The sequence below is a fragment of the Berghia stephanieae genome, chromosome 4, assembly GCF_034508935.2.
Source record: "Berghia stephanieae isolate SIO BIC M18660-M18661 chromosome 4, UCSD_Bste_1.3, whole genome shotgun sequence".
Classification (NCBI taxonomy): domain Eukaryota; kingdom Metazoa; phylum Mollusca; class Gastropoda; order Nudibranchia; family Aeolidiidae; genus Berghia; species Berghia stephanieae.
Window position 1 is genome coordinate 20,484,040 of NC_088363.1, and position 6,500 is coordinate 20,490,539.

Sequence of the window (6,500 nt, forward strand, 5' to 3'; positions counted from 1 at the left end):
TTGCATTGAATGAATACAATAAACTTGGAATGTTACTCCTGGTGCTTGTATTATAATACCAAAAAAACACCATTTAGAAAATAAATCATGGAAATGACGGTATCGAAAAAATAAGGATTAGAATAACTTACAAGATTTTATAAATGTATAAATAACAAGCTGGGAGTGATCATGCTATAAAAAATATAGTACGTAATGATAAAACTTTAAAAAACTGGCTGTTAATCATAAAAAGTAACTCGTCATAAACCCCACTTTTCACAAATATTTATGATCAAATAAAATGATATTTGAGTTCTACAGACTTAAAATATGCGCCTTTTATTATTTAAGGACACTTAAATCATTTATCATTTATTTTGATTCCTTTTCAACATTTTGTTTGTTTTCAAGTGTTTTACGGCGCTTGTGACACATTCAGGTCATATTAGCGCCAGTAAAAAGGAAGAAAAGGGGATAGGAAAAAGTTATAGAATTACAATTAAATCACCCAAGAAAAGGGAAGACAAAGAAGAATTGTTTCAAATAGGAAACATGTATTTTCCAAGAGCACACAATCAAAGTACTTAGTTTGAGATCACCTAAAAGTCTCATCCAGACACAAGCACAGGCCCCCACTAAGAGGAATACACTCAAATGTTTACAAATCATATATAATATGTAAACAAAACATAATGCAGTGCATAACAGAGAGGTGATTAACAAATAAAATAATATATCTCCAAAAACTAACTATACATTTGACTGTTTTCCTCTCAGCCAGGGCCAGGACAGAACCAAGTAATCTCATTCCAAGACAAAGACAGAAAGCATGTTGGAAAACATATATTATAGGGCGATAGAAGACACAGTCAGTACCTGCCTGCCCACTATGGGAGGTCAGGAACCCCACCCATTTTCAACATTTCAACAAGATATATCTATCCTAAAATGTTTATAAAATATAAAATGTGTGTTAGTCACAATATTATTATGTTCAGTTCATGGAATTTAATATATTGGTCTTTACTACATGGAACCATTTCAGGAATAAATGGATGATTAATTTAATTTAATTAATTTTTTAAGGGTTTTACGGCGCTTGCAACACATTTAGGTCATATCAGCGCCAGTAAAAAGGGGGAAAATGGATAGTAAAAACATTCTAGATGTACAATTAAAAGGACTTGAAGAAAAAGTAAGACATAGTGGAAAGGTTCAAATAGGGAACAGATGCAGATTCCAAGAGCACACTATCAGTGTACTTAGTTTGAGATTACCCAAAAGTCTCACCCAGACACCAGCACAAGATCCCACTAAGAGGAACACGCTCAAATGTTTACAAATCACATGTTGAAAATAAATAAAAATAGCAGTACATAACAAAGATATGATTTACAAGGAAAAAATATCATCTCCCAAAACTATAACCATACATTCAACTGTTTCCCTCCCAGCCAGGACTCAGGACAGGGTCAGGACAAACCTAAGTTATCTCATTCCAAGACAAAGATAGAAAGCAATTGGAAAACAGATATAGGGGATAGAAGACACAGTCCGTACCTCCCTGCCCACTATGGGAGGTCAAGAACCCCACCCATTTTCAACATTTCAACAAGATATATCTATCCTGAAATGTTTATAAAATATAAAATGTGTGTTAGTCACTATATTATTATGTTCAGTTCATGGAATTTAATATATTGGTCTTTACTACATGGAACCATTTCAGGAATAAATGGATGATGTGATCAAGGAATGGACAATTCAATCGTGGATTTATCAGCAGTTGTTGGATACACCATCAGTCTCCATGGCAACCTACATTTCATTACGAGAATAAAAACAAAAAAAAAACAACAAAAAAAAAAAAAACATTAATCCTAATAATGATCAAGTTTTATTTTTTAACTATCTATCTTTTGGAAAAAAAAAGTAATTGCCGTAGTGGGGTTTCATTTGCTTAATAGAATTATATCAAAACTTTGCAACTCCTTTTTTATTGGTTCCCTAAGTATCTAGAAAAAGTAAATCGAGAATATTGGTTGGAAATAAAAATGACTAGAGGATAGGGTAGCAGTTTATCAAACCAACTGAGAAGCTCTTAGGAATTCCATGGCCCCAATCCAGGAAAACCTTTCATAATCATCTTTAAATCTTTTATCTTTAAAATACCACAGCTTTTCCCTTTAATTAAAAATGTTATTTGTGAATAAGACACACACTTTTTAACTCTTACTGATTTGGTTCATATCCCCTGTGTGTTGAGAAAAACACCGAGATATGATTTTCTTTGTGTATAAAGCAAGGGTAAGTTTTGAACTAGTTAATCAAATCTAAGAGATCTTTAATTGCCTCTCTTACTCTTATGTAAACTATACTATAAGCTTTAATTCTTGCACCCTTTTAAAATACACTACCTTTCCTATACACTAAACAATATTATGAGCATTGATGAACCATAAGCTACAAATATGTACTGTATTTATAAGACGGATATATAAAAATTAGTTGTGAGCTCTTTTCATCATGGTTACAATGGAACTATAAAACCAAAACAAAATATTTTCCATAATAGCGAATGTTGATCTAACTGAAAGAATGAGCCTGTATTTGTACAAAAGATAAGAGGGAGCAATTGTTAAGTGCTGTCTCGAGCGAGAAAGACCCTGGAGTAAATCCCCAACTCCACAAGCTTGTGGGTATTTCAATACCACTCAAGTCGTCATTATATTAATATTCATAATCATCATTACAAATTTTGCTTGGCTGTTTCTTATAGAATCAAATACGCTCCTATACTAATAGATAACAACAAGATATGAAGTGAGTAGAAAAGTGCCAGAAGACAATAGAGAATAAAAAATTTTTTCGCGGCGGTGGTGGGGTTTGAACCTGCGACCTTATTGGTACGACAACTCCGCCTGGCAGGTGAGAGCGTGGCTCTACCGTGTGAGCTATCCACGAACACAAAAATATTCGTTTCAAACCCAAAGTCATTTCTAGATCCCTCTCTCACCCACTTCTTGAGATCGCCGATTCGTTCACCACCATCGCGAAGTAATTTTGACCAGCAGTTAAGCTTAATAGCCAATATTCTCATCACAAACATATAACATAGAAACGATTGAGACATTGAGTATGCTCAGGTGTATGGGGTGAATTTTTAATTCAGAAAAGTGAGTGGAGCAGGCACTTATGTTGGTAACAACAAGATATGAAGTGAGTAGAAAAGTGCCAGAAGACAATAGAGAATAAAAAATTTTTTCGCGGCGGTGGTGGGGTTTGAACCTGCGACTTTATTGGTACGACAACTCCGCCTGGCAGGTGAGAGCGTGGCTCTACCGTGTGAGCTATCCACGAACACAAAAATATTCGTTTCAAACCCAAAGTCATTTCTAGATCCCTCTCTCACCCACTTCTTGAGATCGCCGATTCGTTCACCACCATCGCGAAGTAATTTTGACCAGCAGTTAAGCTTAATAGCCAATATTCTCATCACAAACATATAAGATAGAAACGATTGAGACATTGAGTATGCTCCGGTGTATGGGGTGAATTTTTAATTCAGAAAAGTGAGTGGAGCAGGCACTTATGTTGGTAACAACAAGATATGAAGTGAGTAGAAAAGTGCCAGAAGACAATAGAGAATAAAAATTTTTTTCGCGGCGGTGGTGGGGTTTGAACCTGCGACCTTATTGGTACGACAACTCCGCCTGGCAGGTGAGAGCGTGGCTCTACCGTGTGGGCTATCCACGAACACAAAAATATTCGTTTCAAACCCAAAGTCATTTCTAGATCCCTCTCTCACCCACTTCTTGAGATCGCCGATTCGTTCACCACCATCGCGAAGTAATTTTGACCAGCAGTTAAGCTTAATAGCCAATATTCTCATCACAAACATATAACATAGAAACGATTGAGACATTGAGTATGCTCCGGTGTATGGGGTGAATTTTTAATTCAGAAAAGTGAGTGGAGCAGGCACTTATGTTGGTAACAACAAGATATGAAGTGAGTAGAAAAGTGCCAGAAGACAATAGAGAATAAAAAATTTTTTCGCGGCGGTGGTGGGGTTTGAACCTGTGACCTTATTGGTACGACAACTCCGCCTGGCAGGTGAGAGCGTGGCTCTACCGTGTGAGCTATCCACGAACCAAAAATATTCGTTTCAAACCCAAAGTCATTTCTAGATCCCTCTCTCACCCACTTCTTGAGATCGCCGATTCGTTCACCACCATCGCGAAGTAATTTTGACCAGCAGTTAAGCTTAATAGCCAATATTCTCATCACAAACATATAACATAGAAACGATTGAGACATTGAGTATGCTCCGGTGTATGGGGTGAAAAATTTAAATTTTTATTCTCTATTGTCTTCTGGCACTTTTCTACTCACTTCATATCTTGTTGTTACCAACATAAGTGCCTGCTCCACTCACTTTTCTGAATTAAAAATTCACCCCATACACCGGAGCATACTCAATGTCTCAATCGTTTCTATCTTATATGTTTGTGATGAGAATATTGGCTATTAAGCTTAACTGCTGGTCAAAATTACTTCGCGATGGTGGTGAACGAATCGGCGATCTCAAGAAGTGGGTGAGAGAGGGATCTAGAAATGACTTTGGGTTTGAAACGAATATTTTTGTGTTCGTGGATAGCTCACAAGGTAGAGCCACGCTCTCACCTGCCAGGCGGAGTTGTCGTACCAATAAGGTCGCAGGTTCAAACCCCACCACCGCCGCGAAAAAAATTTTTATTCTCTATTGTCTTCTGGCACTTTTCTACTCACTTCATATCTTGTTGTTACCAACATAAGTGCCTGCTCCACTCACTTTTCTGAATTAAAAATTCACCCCATACACCGGAGCATACTCAATGTCTCAATCGTTTCTATCTTATATGTTTGTGATGAGAATATTGGCTATTAAGCTTAACTGCTGGTCAAAATTACTTCGCGATGGTGGTGAACGAATCGGCGATCTCAAGAAGTGGGTGAGAGAGGGATCTAGAAATGACTTTGGGTTTGAAACGAATATTTTTGTGTTCGTGGATAGCTCACACGGTAGAGCCACGCTCTCACCTGCCAGGCGGAGTTGTCGTACCAATAAGGTCGCAGGTTCAAACCCCACCACCGCCGCGAAAAAAATTTTTATTCTCTATTGTCTTCTGGCACTTTTCTACTCACTTCATATCTTGTTGTTACCAACATAAGTGCCTGCTCCACTCACTTTTCTGAATTAAAAATTCACCCATACACCGGAGCATACTCAATGTCTCAATCGTTTCTATCTTATATGTTTGTAATGAGAATATTGGCTATTAAGCTTAACTGCTGGTCAAAATTACTTCGCGATGGTGGTGAACGAATCGGCGATCTCAAGAAGTGGGTGAGAGAGGGATCTAGAAATGACTTTGGGTTTGAAACGAATATTTTTGTGTTCGTGGATAGCTCACACGGTAGAGCCACGCTCTCACCTGCCAGGCGGAGTTGTCGTACCAATAAGGTCGCAGGTTCAAACCCCACCACCGCCGCGAAAAAAATTTTTATTCTCTATTGTCTTCTGGCACTTTTCTACTCACTTCATATCTTGTTGTTACCAACATAAGTGCCTGCTCCACTCACTTTTCTATACTAATAGATGCAATTACAGGTAATATATTTTTTCCAAGACAAAAATTACAAATTTATTGAAAGACGAATTTACACGAAATTCATTATTCATTTTCTTTTTTAAGTGTGAAATTCGCAAAAGCTTTATTAGTGAAAATCCACACCCAGTGTTTTTTTTTTTTTTTTTTTTTTTAAATAGATTTTTTACTTTCAGAAGTCAATCCTTTTCACCTGTCAAATAAATTTTAACCATAAATTGACTTAAATAATTAACTTATATTAAAGATCTGAACGAGTGTGTAAGAAAGGTGCCAGACAAAGCAAGAAAATAAAATACAAGAGAAAAAAAAGATCCCAAAAAATCTGATTTCTTTCTTGCTTTGTCTGGCACCTTTCATACACACTTGTTCAGATCTTTATCTTTCATCGGTGCCTGCTCCCTAGTTTCTTAATTTGATATACTTATACTATGTATTTTTAATCTGTACACGAGTGACCTCTGAATTTGAATATATGTAAGATAATAATAATAATAATATTAATATAATAATAATAATAATAATAATAATAATAATAATAATAGTAATAATAAAAATGATAATAATAATAATCATCATCATCATCATAATAATAATAATAATAATAATAATAATAATAATAATACCACTAACACATCGATGCAATAGATAAAAGTGAGCATTCCATCATGCTTCATCTCATTCATATCTCTACCGTCAATATATATGTATATATATATAAATATATACAAAAGGACTTGAGGTGATCAGCAATAGGTTTATGGATTCATAAATATATAACTTACATAAACGGAATAAAAAGTAACTTACAAAAACTTGGTAAATGATTTCATAAATGTGTTACTTACAAAAAAAAACCCAAAAACT